Genomic DNA, 14,260 nt, shown 5'->3' with positions numbered 1-14,260 from the left:
ATAGCACCTAGAACCACCAGTCCAAGCAGATCCTCACTATAAAGAGTTGGGTCCTGCAAATCAATTATTAATCAAGAAAATATATCATAGGCTCACTCACAGTCTAGTTGGGGCTTAACTCAGGTTCCTTCTTCATAAATTATTCTAGCTTGTGTTAAGTTGATATAAAACTAGGCAGCATACCCTGCCAGATAAAGTTCTCTAATCTTCTCTTTTCTTCATCTTTTTATTGAATGATCCAGGAGATCATACCTCAGGACTTTTCAACCAGAGCACCACTGACCTTTGGAATCTTGGAGGATGTCCAGTGTACTACAGGATGTCAGGCAGCATCTATATGTGGTCTCTACATACTAGACACCAATAGTGTCTCCACTTTGGGTAAAAGTAACACAAAAATGCCTCTCAACATTTCTAGATGACCCCTGGTTAGGGCAGGGAGTGAATAATCATCCTGGTGAAAAAGCATTACTGTAGAAGATTTCAGGGCCACATAATGGAAGGAGCTTGGGTTCTGAAGGATCTTGTAGAAGAGAGTACATCCTGTGTTTGTCAGTGGCATAAGGAAGAAATTAACTTTACTGCAATTTGTGAGCTGTTTGTTCAAAAGTTAGTTTATATTGACAGATATAGTGTGACTACTATCCCCATAAGTAAACATTTATCCAACCAGGGAGAAAGGATTTGGATCAGAGGCCTAATTTGCCAACAAAGAGTCACAGAAGAAAGAAGGGGTTTCCTGTGAAAAGATAGTCCTTAAGATAAAGAAAACAGAAGAATGTGTTCTATATACGCTAAAAATTTACCTAAAAGTTATCAGTTACCTAAGTCACTTCTCATCTACCATGGCAGAGAAATCTTAAATGCAGTTTTTTCTTGTAGACTCTCTCCTCCTGAATCCAGGATTCTCTGTTGTGGGGGACACCAGTGCTTACTGTCCTTTTCTCACACTACAAGGTTTGGCTCAGTACAAAAAATGGCCTATAGACTACATGGTACCAAATATGTCCACTGTTACCCTCAATATTTTAGCTTATTTTATTATTGAAGCTGAGGCTCAGTCTTTGGACAAGATTGAGGGTTAGTCTGTGATTCTATGGAAGTCTTGCTTTGTGCAAAGGGTCTTTGTGCCAGTCCTATGAAGAATATGTTAAATATGTCTTGTGACAGAAAAACAGATCTGGGTTAGAGAAAAATACACACACACACACACACACACACACACACACACCCTGGCCTCACCATGTATTCTGTACAGAGTTCTCTTCACATAATCTATTTCCTATCTTCATTGTCATTTGCAGCTACATTTAAGTGATACATTAGCTATTTCCTGTCAAGTCAATGAAAGGAGAGTCCCCAGTCCAAGAATGACACTGGGGATGGGAAATAACTGGATGGAAGCTGATCGATATGGATAGATGCAGGTTTGATCTGTCATGTATTGGTTGCTTCAAGCTGAGAAAATCTTTTCCCTTTTCCAGATCTATGATTCCTCAATGTAACATTGTGTTACAGCTTCAATGTGTCTCTCGAAGTTTATGTGCTGGAAACTTAATTCCCAATAGCTTGGACATAAAGGCCAATAAGAGGTAGCCAGATCATAAGGGTTTTGCCTTCCTAGATGGACTGACATCATTATTACAGGAGTAGACTACTTACTCTGTCAGTGAATTTGTTATGTGAGTGAACCTGACTACCTTGATTTCCTACTCTCTCCTTCTCTCTTCCTCTCTCACCCTCTGCTCTCCCCCATGAAACAATGCAATATAAAGCCCTTATCAGATATAATTGCTCTTATACTTTTCAGCCACCAGAACCATAAAGTTTATGTTCATTATGTTATCCAGATACTCTGTTAGAGACATAAAATTGGTTATGACAAATAGGAACACCAAGCTGGACTTAATATTATGGTAATTGCACTGAATTGCATCTGGTTGAGATGCTGTGCTGTGGCTTATTCTTTCCTGCCTCTTGCCACATCCAGCTAGAACTTCAGATATTGCAATGCTCTATAAAAGTTGCAGTGGCCTCCAGCAAGCTTTCTGGAACCTAGACATTCCCAAAACCTTAAACTAGTCCACTATGGGAAAACTCAGCTAGGTATAGTCAGAGGTCCCTTCATTTATTATAGCTTGCAACTTTCAAATTTTATCACTCTGCTAATCTATAACATTCTAAGTTCTTGTCTAAAAAAACTGGCAGCCTAAAATCCTAAATCCATTGAAAGTCCAGATTTGTAATTATAAGTGTCTGTTTGTATAAGAGCACTAACTCAATTTTTCTTTGCCCCCTGTGTCCAGGAGACTCAAATCCATGACAGGGGAACTTGTGAGTATGTGCGGCCAACTAAAACACATCTCTTCCCTCTCCCTACCCTTCTGCTGATGGTTGTAACTGCCACTACTGTTAGTCATCACCAGTTAGCAGAATATGGCTGGCCTGGTCTGATTCTCACTGCAGAGGCCTCATGCATGCTGAATTCCTCACTGTTTCATATTCTATCATTCAATATCTTGATTATCCTTGTTGCCAACTTTCAGAAAGTGGATAATTATGACTTTCTTACAATTTATGATTTTAGACATTAATAGTCCAGACTGATTAAGTTTTAGATTCTGAAATACTGTGATTCCAGGACAATAAGAAATGCCAGAAAACTGTTATCAGATGGTCTGGATGAAAAAGCATCCAGCGAAGTTGGATGTAAACAAGCTGCAGGAGGGAGTGATGGGTCTCAGGTGGTGTCATGGCTGTATGGCAAGAGTGTTACACTCCTAGAGTGAAAGAGTGAGAAACCAACCTCTTTTTTTTTAATAGAACACCAAGAAAAGCCATACCCTACAGGCTTCCGGAGCCCCTGCCAAGCAGTGAGGACAAGTTTAATATCTTCCAATCAAGTATGTTAGTTGCTTCACAAGTGATTGTAAATAAAAAAATAGAAATGAGACTTAATGTCCAGAGTTATTAAAACTGTTTACAGCTATACATTTGAGTAGTTCTCCTCCCAGGGTTAAGGGTGAGCTCTCTCACCTCTTGCAGGCAAACCCCATATCTATCAGGGTTGCCATTTGGGATGTTTGATTCTTCCCAGCTTAGCTACAAAGTACTCTGGATGTGGTGAGAGGTGGGAAGGTGTAATAGGCCTTAAAGCCATGGAAGTGATTTAGACAAGTGTTGGGAAACTGGAGCCTGGCCCACACCTCAGATTTTATAAGAAGCTCATGAGGGCTTACAGAAATTCTGAGCTGAACACACCCCAGAGCCAAGATCTCCATCTGTAGCCAGAAGCATCGAAATCTTAGCTTGGAAAAAACTGAAGGTGGAAGAGAGTGTTCTCGGTGCAGCAGGGCTGAGCCCTTGATGGAAAGAGCTGCAGGGTTGTAGAGATAAGTTTGAGCAAGTCCACCATTATCCAACCATCTGGTTTTACTAGGCATTCATGCAAATTCCGAAGCCAATGTGGGGGGCAAGCAGGCCTTTTTTTTTGAGAAGAGCCTAGCCAGGATAAAACCAATTATCAGTTTAGTCTTCTCATCTGTTACAACCTCATTGTGACTCTCACAGTCAAACGCTCTCTTTTCTTTGTAAACCCCACTGGATCCTTCACTATCCTATATCCCACAAGCCCTTTCAGTCTCCATATCGGTTCCCTAGCTACAATGCCTTTCCTGCTTCTTCAGTCACTCCCCCTCCATTAGGAGTCCTGCTCCAACTACTCATAAGACAGAGTGTGCTTCTCTGTCACACTTAAAGCACCATCCTAGAACATTCCATTCCAATGCTGTGGCCTCACTAGGCTACACTCCTCATCTCAGTATCCCCAGTCTTTTCACAAGACCTGGATCAGAGATTCATTTGAGCTATCTGAAGACTTAGAGGAGTGAGACACATATCTGTGAATAAACAGATGTATCTGTTCAGATCAGTGAAAGCAAGGTAACAACTAAAATACCAGGAGAGGGAATAGTACTGTGTAAGCACTGATGGTGCTGAGCTCTGGCCTAGCAAGATGTCCAGGCTTTGCACTGCTAGTTCCTTCCCTCATTTACACATGACTACAGGCAAGCTACCAAACTCCATGATCCTTCTCTGTGCAATGAGAGTCACTGTGAGGGATGAGTTCTCAACTGGAATATGTACCAAAGAACAAGACTTCATCCCCCACCCTGCCCTTAATGAACACAAACAAGTCAAGAATAATACTGATGCTGAGGGTTCAAGGTGAATAAGCCAGTCTCTGCTACATCTCCTGTTAGAAACTGTTATAATGAAGAGAAGGTAACAAATTCTTCAATCATGGGTTATGAAGAGAGAGGGAAACTACATACCAGATGTGTCATAGAAGAGAGAGACACACTGGTCTAGAACACTCTGGTTGGGCCTCACCATGACCTTAGGAGCCTTATTAAGAACAGGAAAGTGAAACAAGGTGCCATTAGTGAACCTAGTCACTGGCACCCAGACCAATGTGATAGAAATGAGTCCCATATCACTCTGCATAGGTTCTTCACACTTTCTTCCTTCTTGGTCTTTCTCAGTTCTTGGCACACCAAGATAGAAAGTTCCAGATCCTGTCTTCTGAAGGGCCTTCCAAGGTAATTCTTCTAGCCCTGCCTCAGAGCTTCCTGCCTCAGACCACTACAACTCACACCCTCTGTCCCAGGCAGAGGGCGTTTTGTGAGATTTGTAGCTGGATCCTGCCCCTCTGACCTACAGCCCTATAAAATAGCAAGCAGGAAAGAAAGGGGGGACAAAGCTAAGAACTAAGCACTGATGAAGATTGGAAGTGACTGGGGAGTCTAGGGGATTTATGTGTTAGGATCAAGATGGCCAAAGAGGCCAGACAGAGAGCAACAGCCCTGACGCCTCTGCCTGGTTGATAATTTATCCCAGAAAGTAGAGACCTCTGTTTGCCACTCACACTGACTGGGTGGCTCTGGGTCCTCCCAGCTTACTGTCTGCAGGGACCCAGGCTGACTCATAAGTTTTGTTTTCCCAGACCAAACCCACATGTTTGATACTTCGTCAATTCTCTCCACATCTAAGATCTTGTCAGAGGTTCATCTTACACTCCCGGTGAGGCTGGCAGGATGGGGACCCTCAACCTCATTGGCCAGAGGAGAAAATTAAAGCTGACAGAGAGTGACTCATGCAGGATCACCCAGGGAATGGAGAGAATAAGCCATTGTTGGCTGATGTTACAGCTCTTATAGGTACACATTTCCCTTCTCATTCCCTCCCTTGGCGCCCAACCTACCCTCAAATTAACTTTTCTCAGCCAATGAGTCAATTCAACTAACCTCTACTGCAAAACAATATTTACTAAGAATCGCTGCAAACACAGAGATGAACAGAGTAAAGGCACATGCCCAAAACAAATACACCCTTTTAGAATGTGTGTTGTTGGTGATGATAAAGATCTCTATCCAATATAATAATCAGCATGGAAAAACAAAAGCAGAAGATAAATAAATAAAAGCTTTGGGAAGAAAGTGAGAGTAGAGGCAGTGCTGAGGTCAAGCACAAAGGAGCACTTCTAGTTGCTAGGTTCTTCGAAAGCAATTCACAGGTCATGAGGACAGATCTTGATCTGGACAGCATGCTAGCAAATGAGTTCTTGAATAGAAACATATTCTTTTTTTAAAAATGTATTTATTTTTATTCTTTAATCCTCTTTTACATCCAGACTTTATCCCCTTCCCGGTCTGCCCCCAGACTGCTCCCCATCCCATACCTCCTTCCCCACCCCCAGCTCAAAGAGGATGTCCTCACCCTCCCTTCCCTACCCCACCAGGCCTCCCCACTCCCTGGGGCCTCAAGTCTCTTGAATTTTAGGTGTGTCTTCTCTCACTGAGGTCAGACCAGCAGAGGCAGTCCTCTGCTGTTTATGTGTCAGGGGCCTCATATCAGCTGTGTATGTTGCCTGGTTGATGGCTCAGTGCTGACCCTGTGGTCTGGGTCCTTTGAGACTGCTGGTCTTCCCATGGGTCCACCTTCCTCCTCAGCTTCTTCTAGCTTTTCCCCAATTCAACCACAGGAGTCCCCAGCTTCTGTCCATTGGTTGGGTGCTAGTATCTGCATCTGACTCTTTCAGCTGCTTGTTGAGCGTCTCTGACAGGAGCCACGCTAGGCTCCTGTCTGCAAGTTCTCCACAGCATCAGTAACCTCATCAGGGCCCTGGACCTCCACTTGAACTGGATCCCCACTTAGGCCTGTCACTGGACCTCCTTTCTCTCATGCTCTTCTCCATTTTTGTCCCTGCAGTTCCTTTAGACAGAATCAATTCTGGGTCAGAGCTTTTGACTGAGGGATGGCAACCCCATCCCTCCACTTGATGTCCTGTCTACTGGAGGTAATCTATAAATTCCCCTCCCTACTGTCACTGTAAAGCACCTCATCCAAGGTCCCTCACTTTGAGTCCTAAGAGTTTTTCACTTCCAAGGCATCCAGTATATTCTAGATATACCTACCACATACACCTACCTCCCAAGTTTGCCCATTTCCATTCTTTCTGCTGGCCCTCAGGGCTTCAGTCCTGTCTCTATTCCTACCCCCTATTACCTGATTATATCCCCCCTTCCTCTCCCTGTCTCCTCTCCCACCCAGATTTCTTCCTCCTCTACCCCCCATGACTGCTTTCTTCTCCTTCTCACATGGGTTTGAGGCTTCCAATAAGCATCCAACATACAGACTGAGTATTGATGTCCACAATCAGCTGTGTGATAAGCCTGTGAATATCGTCTACCAATTGCAAGGGCAAATCGTCAGTCTGTATAGTAGGATTTTATAAAATAAAAACAAAAAGTAACCCTGAAGTTTGAGAATCTGATTAACCAGGATTTTTAATTCTAACTACAATTATAATTCATAGAGTTTACTTCTTAGCCTCTCTGAACATGTCTTTTTTTTCTTTTCACCCATTAAATAGAAACAGTAGTACCAGCCTCAATGCTTTTTCCTGAAAAAAAAAAAAAAAAAAAAGCAAAGATAACTTTATAATTTAACCACATTAGTCTAGATTTCATGCAAGGTCCCAAGATAATGTATAACACATCCCAAACACAATGGAAGACCACCATGCAAGAACTGCCAAAGGTGGTGATGAAAACTGTTTTTGTGGTTCTTTGCTGACCACCCACCTCTGGCATATAAAGGAGGCAGAAGAAGCCAACACTAAGTGGAGAGTTAGACAGGGGATTTCTGGAAAGAGCTGTAAGTACTTTGCATATCTTTGTCCTCTCCCTCCCTTAACTCAAGCCTGAGGAAAGTGGCTGTAATGGGATCTTTGAAGGGCTTGATGTTTTCTCTATATTCAGGAGATATGGTGGACAGGAATCTTACTCCCACTGGTAAATATGAGAGGTTAGAGAGTAGCTAGCCAGATGTTCTAAATTCAGAGTAAAGGGAGGTTGCTGCATAGGAGACAACCTACACTCTCAGAGTTCATCAAAGCAGAAAATATAGAAGTGCTTTTCTCAAAACTAGATCTGGACCACACATAGAAGTAAATGGTTTAAAGACCTTCTAGGCCCTGTCAAAGGACCATATGAAGCTAAATCCTTGGCTGAATGGGACTGGTGGTGCTAGAAGATGCCTAGCAGCTGGAAAGAGTCTACAACACTCAGCAAATAGAATAATGTTTGCCCACATCAGGAGAACCCCTGCATGGGATAGGGACATAGTACTCCAAAATAGCAAAAACTCCCCAGGAGGGAACAAAATACCCATGGAAGGAGTTACAGAGACAAAGTTCAGAGCAGAGACTGAAGGAATGACTATCCAGAGACTGCCCCACCCAGGGGGTCCATCCCATAAACCACCACCAAACCCAAGACACTATTGCAGATGCCAACAAGAGCTTGCTGAAGGAGCTAGAGAAAGCACCCAAAGAGATGAAGGGGTTTGCAGCCCCAAAAGAGAAACAACAATATGAACTAACCAGTACCCCCAGAGCTCCCTAGGACTAAACCACCAATCAAAGAAAACACATGGTTGAACTCGTGGCCCTAGCTGCATATGTAGCAGAGGATGACCTAGTCGGTCATCAATGGGAGGAGGGGCCCTTTGTCCTGTAAAGGTTCTATGCCCCAGTATAGGGGAATGCCAGGGCCTGGAAGCAGGAGTGGGTGGGTTGAGGTGCAGGTGGAGGGAGAAGGGATAGGGAATTTTTGGAGGGGAAACTAGGAAAGGGGATAGCATTTGAAATGTAAATGAAAAAAAATCTAATAAAAAAATTCCCCAGGAAAGAACAAGTAAGGTCAATGCCTGCCAGGCATAGACAGACCTTGATTCTACAAAGTCTTCACTGATTTATAAGCACTCTCCTGCCCACCTTCCCTTTCCATCTCCCACTACCTCTTCCAATGCAAAGATTGTTGTGTTTTGTTTTAAATACACAGTTTGAAAATATATAAGGAGATGCTCTAAGAGAACATGAATAAACTGACCCCCACCCCTTCTCACCACAGAGACTGACCAGTGGCAGTTCTGACTCCAGGCAAGTGGTAAAGAAAACTACTGCATTCAAATGAATTCTGGGCTTTACTATTGTTGTTACACAGATGGTAATGTTATTTGATTTTATTATGTCTCCCAAATGCACAGGCTAGACACTTCATTTGCACCTCAACATTGTTCCATGATAAAGCCTAATTCGCCCCCCCCCCAGAAAAAAACTTTCTAAGGACAGTTAAGGTGCAGATAATAGATTATATCAAAACTAAAGCAGAGAATTAGAGTAGTGGGCATGGAAAGACTTAAGCGGGGGGGGGGGATGTGGTAATACAGGGGAAGGGCTAACCCAAAGGAAGGGTATCTGAAAAGCCATATAAAAGCTTACTATGTCACAACCCAACTCAGAGTACAAGTGTAGGAATACTAGAATATCCATGATATTAAAGAGGTGGAAATACTGGAGGTTGAAGGATTAAGCAGGGATGAAGATGAGGGTTCCCATAGAGGAGGAGATAGTAGGTGGATTAACAAAACTAATTATGTGTGAAAAAATATTGTGAAAACCCACTTGTTAGTAAGCTATGTTCAAAATATACCATTAAAAAAAGATTTTCAATTGAATTATCTTATATGGGTGAACAATTCTGCTCCCAAAAGACAGGGGTTGTTAAGTAAAAATCCCAGTGTAAGGCATAGAATACTTTCTGAGTTATTTGTCAAAAAAGGTTCCAAACGTCTCTAAAACAACACAGACTATTGTCATTGACCTTGGTCACCTACCATAACTATGTGATAAGGCCTTATTGCTTAAGACATCACACATTTTCAACTGTAGAACATAGAAACCCCTGCCCAACCTTGGCTGGCTTTCATAGTGCTGAAAGGTGCTATACAAGCTGATGGGAGAGAAAAGATATGAATAGTCTTATCCAAAGATAGTTTCTGAATGTCATGATTCCTACGCCCCCTAGCAAGATGTGCCCCTACTGGAATAGTAGCATCATGCCTATTATTGGTTAACTAACCACTTTCTAATAGAATTTGAGGCCTGCTCCATAGTATGGAAATTTATGCCTAGTCTAGTAAATCCTGGTCCAAAATCCATCACTGGGGATGTCACAGGTCCTAAAGTAGAACCTGCTATTGTCATTTTGCTAAATGGTCATGTTGTCAAAATCCTTTCTAAATGTGCCCATAGACAATCTCTGCTCTCAGCTGTGAGCAGAGAATCTTCTTTTTGCATTGGAAAGCATTCATTGCAGATCTGCTCATTAGCCAGAGTACTAAGAGTGAGAGACTGAATGTTCAGCTTACTCCCTTCTAAAACTTAGGGAATATCAATAAAGAGGCATTGAATAGAATTTAAGAGCCAAGGAATAGGGATGAGTACTGTGTCTCAGTGTCTTCTGGACATTGCAGGGTCATTATACTCACAAACTTACAATGGCTGTGGTTACCTATATAAGACCCATGGAAGATCAATCCAGCAAAATTTCTGGCACAGTTAGGGACAGACAGTCTCCAGGCCTATCCCTTATGGCAATTGGGAGTGGTTGGGGGAGGGAGAATCTTTTTAAATTTATTGCTTGGGAATTTCATAAGTATATATAATGTGTTTTGATCAAGTACACCCAACCATCACTTCTCCTTCTCGGTGTTATATGCTCTTTTGAAAGCCCTCTGAATCTGCTATGTGCTGCCAATATGTGCATAGGTGTAGAAACTACTTTTTTGAGAATAATCCCACTGGTACATTTCCCATGCTCAGATGGATAGACACACACTCATACACATGTGGGCACCTAGTGGGCTATCAAAAACACACTTATTTTCTTAAATAAAAAGTAAGTTTGAAAAGGAACATATTGAGGAAACAGTAGGTGGAGGAGATAAGGAAATGGGTGGTAATATTATTATATTTATTGTATATATGTATGAAATTCTTAAAACTAAAGGAGAATCATAATAATTAAATGATTAGCGCACAAGGGCTCCCCCTCAAGAGTGGATGTACTAATAACAAAAGTGTTTTGTCTGGGGATAGCTCTTTGGAAGATCACTTGCCTAAAATGTTAAGCATTTGTGGTCAATCCCGATGCCACAAAAATAAGCAAATAAAACAGCTCAGAGATACAAATATAATCTCTTGCCCTAGATTGCTCTCTCTCTGACTTCTGCCATAGAGGATACAACATTATAGTTCTCACCAGGTCTCATCTACTGAATATTGGAATTCATGAGTTGTAGACTGCAAGGAATAATTTTTGTTCCTTATAAATTATCCAATATTGGGTATTCTGTTACAGCAGCAGAAAACAAACTAGGACAAACAGTAATCACAACATTCTAAAGAAAATGTACTGAATATTTAATAGAAACAGTATATAATATAAAATGAATGGATAACTTTGTTGCCCAAGAGAAAATGAAAGTGTTGTGAGAACCCACACACCTACGGTCACTTGATCTTCAACAAGGGAGCTAAAAACATCTAGTGGAAGAAAGACAGCATTTTCAACAAATGGTGCTGGCACAACTGGTTGTTAACATGTAGAAGAATGCGAATCGATCCATTCCTATCTCCTTGTACTAAGGTCAAGTCTAAGTGGATCAAGGAACTTCACATAAAACCAGAGACACTGAAACTTATAGAGGAGAAAGTGGGGAAAAGCCTTGAAGATATGGGCACCGGGGAAAAATTCTTGAATAGAACAGTAATGGCTTGTGCTGTAAGATCGAGAATTGACAAGTGGGACCTCATGAAACTGCAAAGCTTCTGCAAGGCAAAAGACACCATCAATAAGACAAAAAAACCACCAACAGATTGGGAAAGGATCTTTACCTATCCTAAATCAGATAAGGGACTAATATCCAATATATATAAAGAACTCAAGAAGGTGGACTCCAGAAAGTCAAATAACCCCATTAAAAAATGGGACTCAGAACTGGTGACAGCAGATGCTGGCGAGGATGTGGAGAAAGAGGAACACTCCTCCACTGTTGGTGGGATTGCAAGCTTGTACAACCACTCTGGAAATCAGTCTGGCGGTTCCTCAGAAAATTGGACATAGTACTACTGGAGGATCCAGCAATACCTCTCCTGGGCATATATCCAGAAGATGTCCCAACCGGTAAGAAGGACACATGCTCCACTATGTTCATAGCAGCCCTATTTATAATAGCCAGAAGCTGGAAAGAACCCAGATGTCCCTCAACAGAGGAATGGATACAGAAATTATGGTACATTTACACAATGGAGTACTACTCAGCTATTAAAAAGAATGAATTTATGAAATTCCTAGGCAAATGGATGGACCTGGAGGGCATCATCTTGAGTGAGGTAACACAATCACATAGGGACTCACACAATATGTATTCACTGATAAGTGGATATTAGCCCAAAACTTAGGATACCCAAGATATAAGAAACAATTTGCTAAACGCATGAAACTCAAGAAGAATGAAGACCAAAATGTGGACACTGTGCCCCTTCTTAGAATTGGGAACAAAACACCCATGGAAGGAGTTACAGAGATAAAGTTTGGAGCTGTGATGAAAGGATGGACCATCTAGAGACTGCCGTACCCAGGGATCCATCCCATAATCAGCTTCTAAACGCGGACACCATTGCATACACTAGCAAGATTTTGCTTAAAGGACCCAAATATAGCTGTCTCTTGTGAGACTATGCAGGGGCCTAGCAAACACAGGAGTGGATGCTCACAGTCAGCTATTGGATGTATCACAGGGCTCCCAATCGAGAAGCTAGAGAAAGTACCCAAGGAGCTAAAGGGATCTGCAACCCTATAGTTGGAACAACATGATGAACTAACCAGTACCCCGGAGCTCTTGTCTCTAGCTGCATATGTATCGAAAGATGGCCTAGTCGGTCATCAATGGAAAGAGAGGCCCATTGGACTTGCAAACTTTATATGCCCCAATATAGGGGAATGCCAGGGCCAAAAGAATGGGAATGGGTGGGTAGGGAAGTGGGGGGCGCTATGGGGGACTTTTGGGATAGCATTGGAAATGTAATTGAGGAAAATATGTAATAAAAAATATTAAAAATTAAAAAAAGAAAGTGTTGTGAGATAAGTTCCAGTTTTTATGAAAGAAAGCAAGAAGCAATTGAGCAGAAAGCAGGTAGAAAGATCTGTCTTAAATATATTTCTATGCACCTACCTTATTCTGCATGACAGTTACATGAAATACTGTCATCCTTTGCAGACAGCTGGCCTTCAGTACGACAAACTATTCCTGGGCCTTGATGACCATTAGTCAATAAAGCCAAGCAGCTAAAGTGTCTTGGAGTGGCTAATGTGTCTGACCTACGTACCCATCTATTGGCAGAGATAGGAGTAAATTTTATTTTAAACCTTTATCTACACAATCTCCAGAAATGGAAACCCCCTTAGATACATCCAGCTGAGTATTAAATACCTACTGAAGGGTAAGAGCTTCCAAAAAAAAAAAAAAAAAAAAGTGATGATTGGGACATAGAAGGAGCAAGAGCAAAAAGAGTGATCAAGGTCTCTTCTTTCTCTCTCTGTACTTATCTCATTATTCCACACAGCCTCCACCTCTAAACTGAAGACAAGGTAGAAACAAGTAGTAGGCTGACTGATGTATCTATTATTTATCAATCTTCGACTATGTGTCAGTCCCCTTGTATAGACTAGCTATAGTTCTAATGATAACTGAACTTGCCAAGGTAGAGTGAGATGAAAACACTGAGGCCATGAGGTTGAGTGTCTATAGTCAGATGGCAATCTTGGGGAAGAGTTGGGATTCAATGCAGACAGTCTGTTTCCAAAGTAAATGCTCTTGTCATGTGAGTCACTATCTTTGAAACATAGGTAAGGAATGGGAATCCCAGCTGGGTCCTCCAAATACTAAAGAGATCCCTCAACCTTCCCAAAGCATCATTTTTTGTAGAAAAGAACCAATATTTGGTGATCCACATGCCCGCCAGCCACCCTAAGGCCACACGTTACAAGCTCCTTTCAGAGCAGCCAAAAGTGAAGCATCTTTGAAAACCATAAAGCAGTGCAAATAATATTTTAATTAGCTGGCAGATGATCTGGTCAGAGGGCCCCTACTCTATTCCCTTAAGTAGATATTAACTTCATTAACTCTCCCTCTTTGCTAGTTCAGTTGGTTCTTTGTGAAAATGGGTCTGTGCACATGTGGTAAGTTCTCATTTCATTTGACAATCAACCTCGCCCAGCTTTACAAGGAAAAGTAACTTTTATATTTTCCTTTTGACAGTGAACTTGGCTTCTCTCGCTCCCTGTTGAAACCCTACTCTCTGTAGTTGGAAACGGGATAAGAATAAATAAGGAAAGAAAGAAAGAAAGAAAGAAAGAAAGAAAGAAAGAAAGAAAGAAAGAAAGAAAGAAAGAAAGAAAGAAAGAAAGAAAGAGAAACAAACAAACAAACTAGGGAGAGAAAAAACTACAGAATAAATAACTCCCTTAAAGTAGTCCCTTAGAGAGAGTGAGCAGAGTGTGGAAGGGCGAGCTGTGGACTCTGGCTATCTGCCTTTCTGACCTTAGGTAGACAGCCTAAACTATCCAGGTCTTTGCTCTCTGGGCAGGATATAGAGAAAATAACAAGGGATCACAAATCAAATGAGATATCCTCTAGGAACGTTATTTGACTTTCACGAAGAACTGTCCAGACTTGAGGCTGTAAAGCTAACTCTGCACCTGGCCCAAGGTCCTTGCTAATCCTTAAAGACCAAACCTGGCCACAAGAGAACCTTCAATCCATTCAGAAAAGGACTTCTGTAACTAATTTT

This window comes from Mus caroli, unplaced genomic scaffold (assembly GCF_978045245.1).
Source record: "Mus caroli unplaced genomic scaffold, Mus_caroli_1 scaffold_6, whole genome shotgun sequence".
NCBI lineage: Eukaryota > Metazoa > Chordata > Mammalia > Rodentia > Muridae > Mus > Mus caroli.
Note: the sequence above shows the minus strand (reverse complement) of the source record.